General features: G+C 41.1%; 1 protein-coding gene across 3 annotated transcripts in view; it reads left to right on the top strand.

Moving 5' to 3' along the window:
* The window catches only part of strbp (spermatid perinuclear RNA binding protein), a 67,647-nt gene that overhangs the window by 21,461 nt on the left and 33,615 nt on the right, over window positions 1-12,571 (top strand). For all 3 annotated transcript variants that reach the window (XR_004610650.1, XM_034547547.1, XM_034547546.1), the window contains exon 2: window positions 1,370-1,474. The gene's annotated coding sequence lies outside the window, so the exon portion shown is untranslated. The remainder of the gene's footprint in view (window positions 1-1,369; window positions 1,475-12,571) is intronic.

Genomic DNA, 12,571 nt, shown 5'->3' with positions numbered 1-12,571 from the left:
TTAATTACTCAAAACACAAGGTGTAGCTATAGTTTCAGTTTTGACAACTGAAGACTGATGACTGCAGCCAGCCTGGCAACCACTTTTAAAAGTTGAGCCCTACCAATTGAATATTTAACTGTTTTTATGTTGAAAAACGGAGTCTATGCAAAGTAGTTTGGTACCTAAAGGTGCTTGTTACAGTGTGGTTGTACATCATGTCACATTTAATTTAAAGTAAGGCACTTTCCCATGCCATGCTGGCCTTATAATGGAAGAATAGTTCAGCTTGAGACTAGTTGGCAGAATTCAGCGGACATGCTTATCGGCAGCTGTCCTCAAAGTCAGACGTGTCCTTCAGGAATAAACCACTGTATTCTCTGAAAATCTGTTATACAGTGCAATATGTTTCAGGCACCCTCTCCATAATCCGATTGCATGGAAAGCAAATGTGGAAATGGAATTGATGTTGCATGCGCACGTAGTTCTGTAGCAGCACATAAGCAAATGATAAAGGGAGGGCCCACTTTCTCTGGTGTCAATTTTTACATACTTTGAAAAAACAGTTTTTTCCACTAGTTTATTTCAGTTTCTGTCCCTTCTTATAATATATTCTTTTACACTCCCCTTTTTTAATTTCTTTTATATTGTTTTCGTTTTCCTAGCACCTGATCCCTGGGCCCTGCACCTTCTGCCCTCACTAGTTCTCCACTGGCCTTTCAGGTGATGTTTTCAGGAAGAAGAGGGGAAAGTACTATCAAAATGAAGCAAAAGTGAATCAGTCATACTTCAAGGCAAAATAAGTACTCTCTTCGCACAGAGACTAAATATACACTTGCCTAATGGAGGTTTCAGTCTTTCAACCTCTCATCTGTAAGTGTCTGTTCAGCTCTCTCGTCGCTCATCTCGTACCTCAGATGGATGGCAGTGGAGTGTCTCGCCATCTCTCACATGCTGTTGTTAGTGTGAGTCCCTCAGCAGACTGTTGTTGGTTTCACACAGGACACAAAGTCACTGTTGACTTATTTTACCTTTCTTTAGGGAAGTAATTTGCGTGCTTATCTAACGCCATCAATGTAAGTTCCGTAAGAATTTTTTTTACACAACCTAACCAGGTAGTTGTGTTGCCTAAACAGGTTCTGCACTGCAGGGACTTGCTCCGGAGCTCTGATCACTTATGGCACTGCATAATGGTAGAATGCATCATAAGACATCATACAAGGATACATTTTATTATTTCATTAAGTAAACAAGTATATCCTTATTTACACCTCTTCTCTTTTTTTATGTGATGCCAGCTGGTGAGGGTTTCACTGATGTCAAGCTGAACATGTTCCTTAAGTGCTGTCGCACTGATGTTGACTGACCTTTTGAACTCTTGTCTTCTCAGGTACCGAACCCTGCCTGCTCTGACATCGTGACTCCAGACAGACACACTGGCTGACGGACACTGAATTTGAAGTGGGCAGATAAACAGATTGGAGGAGAGAGGGAGGTGAGTGAAAAGAATAACAAAATCCATTCCTATTTCTCCGTCTGTATATCTCTGTTTACTGCTGGGCTGCTGCAGGATGGTTGGCTGGAACACAACACATTTCTATGACTCAAATGTTGTTTAAAGTAGAAATCTCTCTCTCTCTCTCTCTCTCTCTCTCTCTCTCTCTCTCTCTCAATATATGTGTGTTATATATATATGTGTATATATATATATATATATATATGTGTGTGTGTGTGTGTATATATATATATATATATATATATATATATATATATGTATGTATGTATGTGTGTGTGTGTAATATATCCCTCCTACTGTGTGCCTGTATGTGGTCTGTACCCGTCAATGCATGCTCTCTGCCTTTCCCATCAGTGTATTTGAATAAACATAAGTCCCATATTCCTCTGGTGGTCAGGTCCTCAGTATTCTAGATGAACACTGAGATCGCCTTTACGTTAGCGTTAGACACATTTTGGTCTCGCAGCTGGTCAGGGGCTGTGGTCCAAGTGGTCACACGCTGCTTTGGTCAACTGCCTACTTATGTATGTTAAGTATCTTTTATGCATTTCACCCAGCGGCCTTCCTCGCCATCATCTCTGTGGAGTGTTTTGGGGTCTGCGTGCGTGCGTTTATGTGTAAATAATTGATTGCTGTAGAGGTTTTAGTGGATCGCTGGTGAGGGAGAAGAAGAAGGCGCTTCCAAGCCCTGCTCCTCAGTGGACGTAACATTACTCCAACATGTCTGCTGCCGCTCAGTCAGTGGGCTCTCTGTGTTGTCTGGGGGGGGGCGCTGGAATCAAGTCACTTTAGTTTGCATTAGTGCAGCTGAAAGGATGAGACGATGAAGCTCAGAATCACAGAAAACATTTGCAGACATTAATTTGTTGAAGACATTATTGTTATGACGATGTCATTAAAATACTTTGTCAAGCAGAAACTACCAGAGGTCACTATGAAATCTGGTGAACTGTGACTTTCATTTTTTGCAAATTTCTTTCACATGTTTCATACTAAATGATGAACTGGTTAAACTAAAAAGAATAATCAATGCATGGATAATGACAATCATCTGAAGCTTTACCCCTTGCTTGTATTTTGTAACCGATTAAAGGTAAAGAGCCAAACAATGTTTTCTGGTTACTCCCCATGCTGTACAGTGTGTACCTTATACCTGTGTTGTTCCACTTTCATGGAGAGCCTCAGCCCTCCTTCTTTCCATCCCCCCTCTTGTTGGCACACCTTTCTCATCTGCTGTTTGCTCCACTCTCATTTGTGTGAGTTTGCTCTGCTTGGCCTTCTATCACTAAATGTCTTCATATCTCTCTGCCTCCTTCTAGCTTCTTCCTTGTGTGTGTCATCCATTCTGTCTTTCTTGCCCCTTAGCCGCAGTGTCCTTGAGAAAGCAGTGACTTTGCCGGTGAGCGCAGCAGAGCATCTCTCTCTCGCTCTCTCTCTCTCTCTCTCTCTCCATTGATCTCACACACACACACACACGCACACACACACACACACACACACACACACACACACACACACACATTTGGTAGGTCCATGGCAACACTGTCGAGCAGAACCAGCCCTTACGAGTCTCATTCCTTTAGTCACCATAAATAATTCATGACCCGTAACATTGGCTGTACTTTATGCAAATATTGACAAACCTATTGCTAAGGAAAAATGAGACGGGCGTGTCCTGTGTTTTGCAAAATGTATGCACACTTACTGTTTTCAGAAACATGGAGTAAATCAAACTGCTGTTACAAAAAAGTGAAAGGGAGTTATTAATTGTTAAAAAAAAAAGAAGAAAAGTCGACCAATAATTCAAACGTTTCGGTCAAATTCTCATCTGTTGGTTAAATTTCAGAAAACTGGATTTGATGCACCGGTTCAATTACTCTTCCTCAAGGTTTGTTACAGAAATCTAACAAATTGCCCTCAGGTGATACCGCAGTTAGCCTGCCAGCATGGAAGCACGTTCCCTTTGTGCCCTTCTCCTCATTAAACGCGCCCTCCACTAATCTTAGATCATGACAGCCCATTGTTACGGTTTTCCGTAGCTTTTGAAATATAGATGGAGTCTGATTGTCTGGTTGTAAGATGAGATGTTATAGTCTCTCGATGCTATTTGTTCTCATTGGTCTCTGTTTTCCATTCGAGTTCATAGAGTGCGTATTGGGTCACAGCTTTTTCCCGCAGTCTTACGTGTTTTCTGTTGGAGATCAAGTATCTTGTGGTTACCTAGCTGCAGTGCTACAGCCTTTTATGGGAGATGGGTTTTTGTAACTGTATCTTGAAGGTTCAGATTGCTGTATTACAAAATAAAAAGTACAATACTTCATGCAATAATTTTATTTTTTACCTTTTTATCTACATTAAAACAATGCTGCAGTCACAATATATCAGTGCCGCCATGTTGTCTGTGTGTGTGTGTGTGTGTGTGTGTGTGTGTGTCACTCACTCTTCCTTATGTTTGGCCCACGTTCAGCTGAAAATGCTTCCGTAGCCATGGCGACCAATCCCAAGTGGGAAAGTTGATGCTGAATCTCTTTCTCACTTTCCCTTCCTCTTGTGTCATGCCATCTAATATTCTCTCTCTCTCTCTCTCTCTCTCTCTCTCTCTCGCTCACACACTCTTTCACTGACTTTGGGTTAGGGGGTTTCTCTCACCGTACACCCACTTAAGTCCTGCCTTTTCTCCATCTCTCTATCTATTTCTCCAGCATCTAAAAAGCAGAGGAGACACAGTTTATGAGTCACATGTTGTTTTGTTTCTTTTGGCATATATTTTATTTGAGCACTGATGTAAAATAAGTAAGGCTGGGTATCAGTAATAAATAATTTGTTACGGTATTATATATAAGTAATATAATCTAAGTAATATAGATGTTAACAAGCGTTCTTTGATTAAAGGCAACATCTCATTGGCCCCCCTCCACAGTTTGCGGTGAAGTCGAGCACGGTGTGTTGGACAGCGTTGGCAGTTCAGCGTGCCGAGATGCCACCAAAACGTGCAAAAGTATGCAGGCTGCCTGTGGCAATAAAAATTAATGCAGTGATGGTGGCTTTTTACGCAACTGAACACTTCAATTAACATGATGGGTGTCGAATGAAGTAGAAAATGAAGTACTCTATCACTTTAAGGATACCGGAATTGGTTCTATTGGGTTGTTTTTAAAACAATACCCGGTCCCAGAAATAAGGGACCTGATTGCTGAGGAACATTTAACCCGGGGACAGACTTCAGGATCTTTTTATGTTTTCTACGCTTTCTTTCTTTCTTTGATGCTTGTTAGTGACCGTGACATTTAACACAGGTACACAAAAGAGGCTAAAGGGGGAAAGATATTGAAAAAGAAGGAAGATGAAGTGAGAAGTAGAATAATTTCATCAGCTACTGTCATCACAAGTGTGTGTGTGTGTGTGTGTTTTATTTGAGTTTCTCTTGTAACTAGACCTTCCTTATGTAATTATCGTTTAATATCTGGTTTTAAAAGACAGACTGGAAATGTAAAAGTGCAGGAAATACAATTTAGTGAATTAATGATAATTAATAGTTAATTATTAATGACAAGTCCTGTTCCTGTGGCTCTGTAAAGTTTGTTTTAATATTAATATAAAACATTTGTTATAAAGTGTGAAGAGATGAATCATTTCAGTCATGGCTCCTTGGGCTCTTCTTGTCACTTCATCCCTTCTTTCTTTTTCAATTCACATCCTCCCCCTTGTTCTTCCAGCCCCCTGCCTCCCCTTCCTTCCTGTCTCCACCTTTCTCCTTTAATCCATGTTTCCCATTCTGCTATTCTCCCTTGGAGTTTATATTCTTCACTATTTTACCACTTTTCCTCCCTCACCCCCCTTTCTTCTGCTTTGCACGCCCTTTCTTGTGGCTCTATTATTCTTATCTGAATCAGCCACACCCTGCCGTTCCACCCTTTTCACCATCTCTCTCTTTCCTTTATGTCATCCTGATTACTATCTTCCTAATCTCTCACCCTCCACCTCCCACACTAGCACATCATATTCCACTTAACTCCCTCTCTTCACCACATGCACCTTGTTCATCTCCCTCATTCTGTTCATTTCTTGCCTTTCCTCCTCCTTGTTTTTGTCTTTCTAACCTCCCGTACACTTTTTCTCCCACCGTACACCCACTTAAATCCTGCCTTTCCTCTTCTCTCTCACTCCTCCCTCCTCCTTCCCTTCCCACTCGGTCTCTCCGTCTTCTCACCAGAGTCGGAGAGGCAGACAGGAAGGAAGTGTGTAATGAAACGGCCGTATTGAGCACACTGCCCAAATTGACCTGGAATGAATGGAGTCACTGATCAGCTCTAGCTAAAGCTGTGCAGATGAAGTTGGGGGCTGGGAGATAAAATGAAGCCGCCTGATGTAGTACACAATGTACACTATCCGACAGAATGAGTACACAAACGCGTTTAATTTGGGCATCTGTGAGTCAAAGTACACAATCCACAACGCTATGTGTGTGTTTGCTTGGGAATATCATTATATTTACCAGTGAGCTGTATATAATAATCGTTGAGGACAAAAGAATAACTTTTTTTTTGCTGCATTCTGCCTGAAATCGCATTTCAGCTGAAGGAGGAAACGAGCCGTATTCAAGATAACTTCTCTGTTGTTTGAATTGAGAGGCAGACGGGCACGGCAACAGCTTCAGAGAGGGACCATGAGAAGAGCACTGAAACGGAAAGAGACACAACGATATGACGCACTGAAGTCGTTCTATGTTCATTAATGTAGGATGATGTCATTCTGACTGCGAAATTAATTTCTTAACAATTCTTGAGCCTTCAATGCGATTTGGCTTTCGTAATACACAACGCTAATCTGCTCATCTGCCACCACCCGCCACACTACTGCTTTTATTAATGAAAATGGACAGAGAGCGATAGATTGGGAATGGACACACCACTGGGATATCAAGCAGTACTGTGTGTGTGTGTGTGTGTGTGTGTGTGTGTGTGTGTGTGTGTGTGTGTGTGTGTGTGTGTGTGTGTGTGTGTGGCGTGTGTTGACAGCTTGCCTGCCAGTGTGTGTGTGTGTTGTGCAGTAGAAGCCCATTAGGGAATTGGTCCACATCTGGACAACCCTAGTTGTCCTCATGCGCTCACAAATCGTACTTTAACATATATACGTTTCAGAATAGCAACCATACACCTCTGACAATCAATTGTCAATTCTCTCCAAATATTTTCCGTTTAGATTTTTCCGTGACCCATTCTTTTGCTTCGACCTTACCTCAACTCATTGTTTAAGTACATTTTCATCATATAAAGAAATCTGTTAGGTTTTTTCTCAATGTCATTGACACAGCTCGACCAAACATGAGGTTTATTTTTTACTTCACCTCTTTCTATCCCTCCCTGCCACCCTCTTTTTGTGTACCTACTGTAACCATGAATGAGTGCTGTGTGTCAGTAGCACCCTTTGTTTTGCTATTTCATTATTTGTTCATTTTCTGTATTTATTCATTATTTAGTAACAAACGTGTCAAAAATGGACACTCCTTTTTGGCATTTGTTGGCAGTTATGTGATAAGTGTGTGTATAACCACTTACATATTCACAAACCTGCTCGGACAAACACACACGCACACACACAAAGGGGTGGCAGTGTGACAGCTTTGTGTGTTGGCAAACATGAGCTTAGCAGTGAAGAAAGAGCCTTTCAAGCAGGATTAAGCTGCGAAGTGTCAATGGGACAGACAACTAGGCCAAAGACCACTAGGATATCACTGACACTGCAACAATCGGTGTCAGTGTGTATGGACAGTAGTATGTAAAGTAGTGTGGTGGATTAATGGTAAAAAAGGAAACACACACACACACACACTGTATGCACATGCACAAGTCTTCCCACAGACTATGGACTGTGGAGCCTCGGCAGAGCCCTGGCAGCACCATCTGTTCCTGCTGAAATCAGCACAGCAGGAGCCTACACACACACACACACACACACACACACACACACACACACACACACACACACACACACACACACACACACACACACACACACACACACAGTTGCAGCATGCTTCAGTTCTGGCATAGTGATAGTCTATTTATTCTCCAAGCTGACGCAGGACAGTATTCAATTGTGTGTGTCAGTTAAGTTTAAGGTAACCCATGGAGATGACAGGTGTTTCTGAGATGAATAATGCTAAGCTAATTTTAAGATGATGTGGATGCACAAATATAGTATGTAGATAGGTAGACAGCCTCGTCGGTCAGCCAGTCAGCAGGAACTACACACATACTGCCTTTCTGCATTTTAATAATCGACCGAGGGGAGTTGCATGCCCCTGTCAATGTTATCTATTTCCTTTCCAGAAGCAACATCAGCGTTTCTTCTTTCTGCCGCCTCATCAATACTCTGTGGTCTGACCTCCCCTGGCATCCACCTGCACAGAACCATATTGTCATACTCTAAAAACATATACAGGGTAGCAGGGTTGTGCAACTCCCATTGTATACTTACATTTGATGATCACAGGGAAGCCTGTGCCTACAAATGGAAGACAAACGTGAACATGTTACCAAAAAGGAGCTCATCAGCAGTCACAGCTACTGTGTTTAAACAAAGCTTGGCCTAACCTTGTCCTGCTGATGAATGGATTAGAATCCAGATTTTAATCAATAAACCAAACCTTGTTTCCAAGGTGTCGACTGCATCCGGCTGCATTCTACGCGGTATGTTCGGTGCCTGATCTTTAAAAGTAGTAGCAAAGACGTTTTAGAGGTAATAGCCATTAAACTAGTGTACTTAAATAATTGTAGTCATCACACTGAGTATCTTTTTGAATGAAGGTCTTTTTTATTAAAAAAAAAAACATGTTCATCTCAAAGTTCTGTAAATGGAATACCAAAAGAAAGGGCTTACTTAAGGTCAGCATCTCATCACAAAATAAACCACAAGCAAAATTAAACAAATAAGGATGACAATCACGTGTAATACCAGACTTACTAATTCTGAAAGTCTGAACAAGTCGTTAATAAAACCGCAGGAAAACATAAGAGAAGTAGGAGGGCTAAGATAAATTGGAACAGACCAGGTGCATAATTTGAGCTCAGCAAGGTAGATGGCATTTCTTTTGTGTGTTTCTTCAGTGTCAGAGTGTGTCCACTGTGAGGAGAAGAGACTCATGCTTACTTTTTAGTGAGAACATCTACGTTGGACGTTCTCCACAATATTTGTCCATTAAAAATCGCATTGTTTCTGAAAATATCAATACATGAAACAAAAGTGTAGTTGCATAAAATTAAAAAGACATGCATGTCTTGGAATAGTGTACCCATTTTACTGTTAGCATGGATGGAACTATTTAATTAGCATTCCCCTTTACTCTCAGGTTTAAAATGGTTTCAGATTACACAAATGAAAACCAGCGAGGCTCGTTGTTCCGAGGACTGGAATCCAGAGCCAGAGTTTTAAATTAATATGGGATGTTTTAATGTGCCAATTCCTGACACGGATTTCAAGTTGCAATTGGCCGTTGTTCTGCCTGTTGTCACACCTGTTCATTAAACTCCATGCCAACGGACAGAGAAAACAAAACGGGAAAAAAAAGACATAAATCAATAAGGGAGGAGCAAATTGGAAAGAGGAGAGAGAGAAACAGAGCCATGGAGAGAAATGGCAAAAAGAAAGCCATTATAAAGGAAGATAAATTATATACAGCGTACACATACACCTTTTATTCTTTCAGAGAAATGCAACTAAGAATGAACAGGAACAACACGCCTCCCCACCATCATTCTGACGCACATGCAGTACATGCCTGAGATCATATCTCCGGTGTCCTTCGTTCTAATATCCTTAAAGCATGTGTCGACACTGCTGCATCGCTCTGCATTAATGAGGCATAATGCAGACAATATCCACAGCATGTCACTTACTACTGAGCATGCCTCGCTCTGCAGGGTGTATGTTAGAGAGCAAAGCATGAACGCTGATACCTTTTTGAATAGGCATGAGCTATTCTCACCACTGCACGTCCAGGTTCTCTCAGACGACTCAGGGTTCTTACTCAGTGTGGTTCCTCGTCCACAAAAATATTGAACCGCTAACCTGCACCGCTGGCTCGAGAGGTCTAAAGAGTTTTTAAAAGTCTTGCACTTTCCGATGCCACTTTTAAAATATGTTGTTTTTCATTTCTTTTTCTCACAGTATATGATTTTTTTTCCATCATGATTTGTTTTAATGTATTTTATCTGTGTTATGTGATTTCTGTTGTGTCTTGTGACTGTTGCAATTTTTCTATGCTGCTGTCTTGGCCAGGCTTCCCTTGAAAAAGAGGTCATTGTATCTCAACGGGACCGACCTGGTTAAATAAAGGCTTATAAAATAAATAAAAATCACCTTAAATGGTCTTTACATGAGTGGAACGTTCTGCCGTTCACGATCGCCAAACACCTTTACTAAGGAAGTGGAAGTGGCCTTTTCGCCGCCACTGGCTGTTCCACTCATATTTTGATAGCTTGCTGATTATTTGCGCAATTCTGGTGCAAGCAGTGCCCGGCCTCCTCCGTTAGGTGAGCCAGGAAAACCTTCCAGTGAACGAGCAAAGGCAACCTTCCACTCGGCTTATCTGGACATGTCTCTCGGCTCTCAATGGAATACAGCCTATTATTTTGGCTGCAGGGCAAGCTTGCTCGAGCCTCCACAGTAGTGCCATTGGACCTGCCCCTCATATCTAGATAAATGGGCTCCACATACTGCACACCAAGTGAAACAAGAACAAAAGGGCTCAGTGTCCAACCTTTGCCTCTGGCCCTAAAACAATAAAAAGAATAGTGTATCTATCCAAGAGCTTCTCTCTCTCAAGTGTCTCTTCCTCTGTTTGACTCAAGTTTTCCTTGTGTTTAGACTTTCATTATCTAGATACTCTGGCCAATTTCACACCCTGGATATTGTTATTGTCTTTGTTCTCTTCTTCCCATGACTTCTTGTCTACAAAGGAATTACTTCCTTAATTCTAGAAGGGTACGCAAGTGTAGAACTCTTAAATTGAAAGTAATTAAGTTGTTTTCTGGGGAATAAATCACTGTTTATTTTCTGGAAAGGAAAAGCCTTCACAACCCAAAGTTACACATTATAACTGGATAGGTGTCACATTGTCAATAAGTTACATTGGTAGTTAATGAGGGTGTTCATTGTGTGTTTGTCTAAATGTAATCCATTAAATTGTCACAGAAATATTGCAACTGGCAAGTATCTTTGCTGCTTTCTTTGTGCAATTGGTAGCAACTTAATCTTTTTTTCGTAATACTTTCTATCAGCATAACTGCTTTCTTCAGCCCCGATTACATTCAAACTCTTGCAACTTCTATTTTAGGCAGCCTGTTTGTAGTCGAGTCTGCTAAAGCCTGCTAAACTTAAGCATTTCAACTGCTCTGTTGGCAGCACAGATGAGATCAAAAGAAATAAGGAAATAGATCCAAAGTAGTGTAAAGGAGAGATGAATAGTAAAGATTGTGTGGGGAAACAGACACGGAAAGAAAATACATGAGTGTGTGTCCTAATGTTAATCAAAATTCTGTATTTATTTTTACATTTTCATGAACGGAGACCGTATTCTTCTTTACCTCTCCTTCGAACACTTGGGAGTTTTTCTCTGCAATTTTCTCAGCAGTGAAAAGAAATGAGACACTGTGTTTCTTCTACCAGCTCTCTCTCTCTCTTCCTGCAATGCTGTCGATGTTTCTGATCGCTTGTCTCACCATCTGTCTCTATCTGTCTCTGTCTGACTTTCTCACCCCAGTAGAGAAATAGACGGGAAAACAGGCGTCGCGGTCAGCGAGCACCTGTTTACAAAATGCATGCCCTTCACAACAGAAAGGTTTAGAGAGAGGTATAACGGATACTTTTGCAGATATTTCCCCAGATGCAAATATTATGGCACTAATAACCCTGGAGCCCGCCACACACAAGTCAGTATTAATGTAACACAGAGACTACTCACACTCTCAAACAGCCTTTCAGGTGTGTGGTGAATGTTTAAACATGATCAGAAATAGCACTGGTGAGAAAAAGCATTCATGCGAGCAAAAATACTTTACCCAAGAATAAAAAGAGACAAATCAACAAGTTTAAAATAACTTAACTGCCCGAAACATCAGCCATATTTACACCTGCTCAAGATATCTTCATAGGTGTGCTTCAGTGGAGTCTGACATGAGACAGCAGTGCAAGAGCTGGAACGAATCCACAGAGCTGCAAGTATGTACCGAAGCCTATTTGCCTGATTAAGGGTTCCTTATTTGGGGTTGTCCGCCCGTGTTTGTATGTTGAATTCTCGTTCACGTGAATTTCTTCAAATTTGGCACAAACCTCTGTGGACTGATGCACTGATTACATATTGGTAATCAAAGTCACGGTTCATCTTTAAAGCAGACAATAGAATGCAGTTAATTGTGTCAATTAATAGAAGCTTGATTTTAAACCACAGGATTTGTTGCTTTTTTTTTGTTTGATATTTGGGTTAACTGAATCTCTGAATATATATGTTGGGTTTTGGACAGTTGGATAAAACAAGCAATTTGAAGACATCACCTTGGGCGTGGGGAAATTGTGATAAGCTAAAGAAATACATCTTGTCTAAAGCAAACCAGTGGACTCTGTTTGAGAGAGATGATATCTTATTTGAAAAACTTTGGCAGGAAGCTGGTTCCTGGCACATGGCCAAGGGCTTTCTTGGTTATAATCACTCTACAGATGTTTTTTTTTATATATTTGGGGTTCTCTCAAACACCCTAACACAAAAAGAAATTCATAATTTTATAAAGTGCCAGCACATTTTGGTTGTGGCTGTACCACATTCGTCCTCCGGCTAGCCATGCATGTAGCCAGCCGGTAATTGGAGATCCTTTCACTGGTGAAATATTGACAGTGTGTTTTCGAATTTTTATATGGATGAAACGCTTCAATCAAGCCTTTTACCATTGAACATCAGTCCACAACATTTTACCGAGTGATGGCTGATTTTCTAAATGTGAAGCAGATAAACAAAACTCTAAAAGGCGATCCATTGGGAAAATGAGCTCCTCCAACACTAATTAGCACTCTCCTCTGTCT

Source organism: Cyclopterus lumpus, chromosome 12, assembly GCF_009769545.1.
Source record: "Cyclopterus lumpus isolate fCycLum1 chromosome 12, fCycLum1.pri, whole genome shotgun sequence".
Classification (NCBI taxonomy): Eukaryota; Metazoa; Chordata; class Actinopteri; order Perciformes; family Cyclopteridae; genus Cyclopterus; species Cyclopterus lumpus.
Note: the sequence above shows the minus strand (reverse complement) of the source record. Positions and strands in the feature narration are given on the sequence as shown.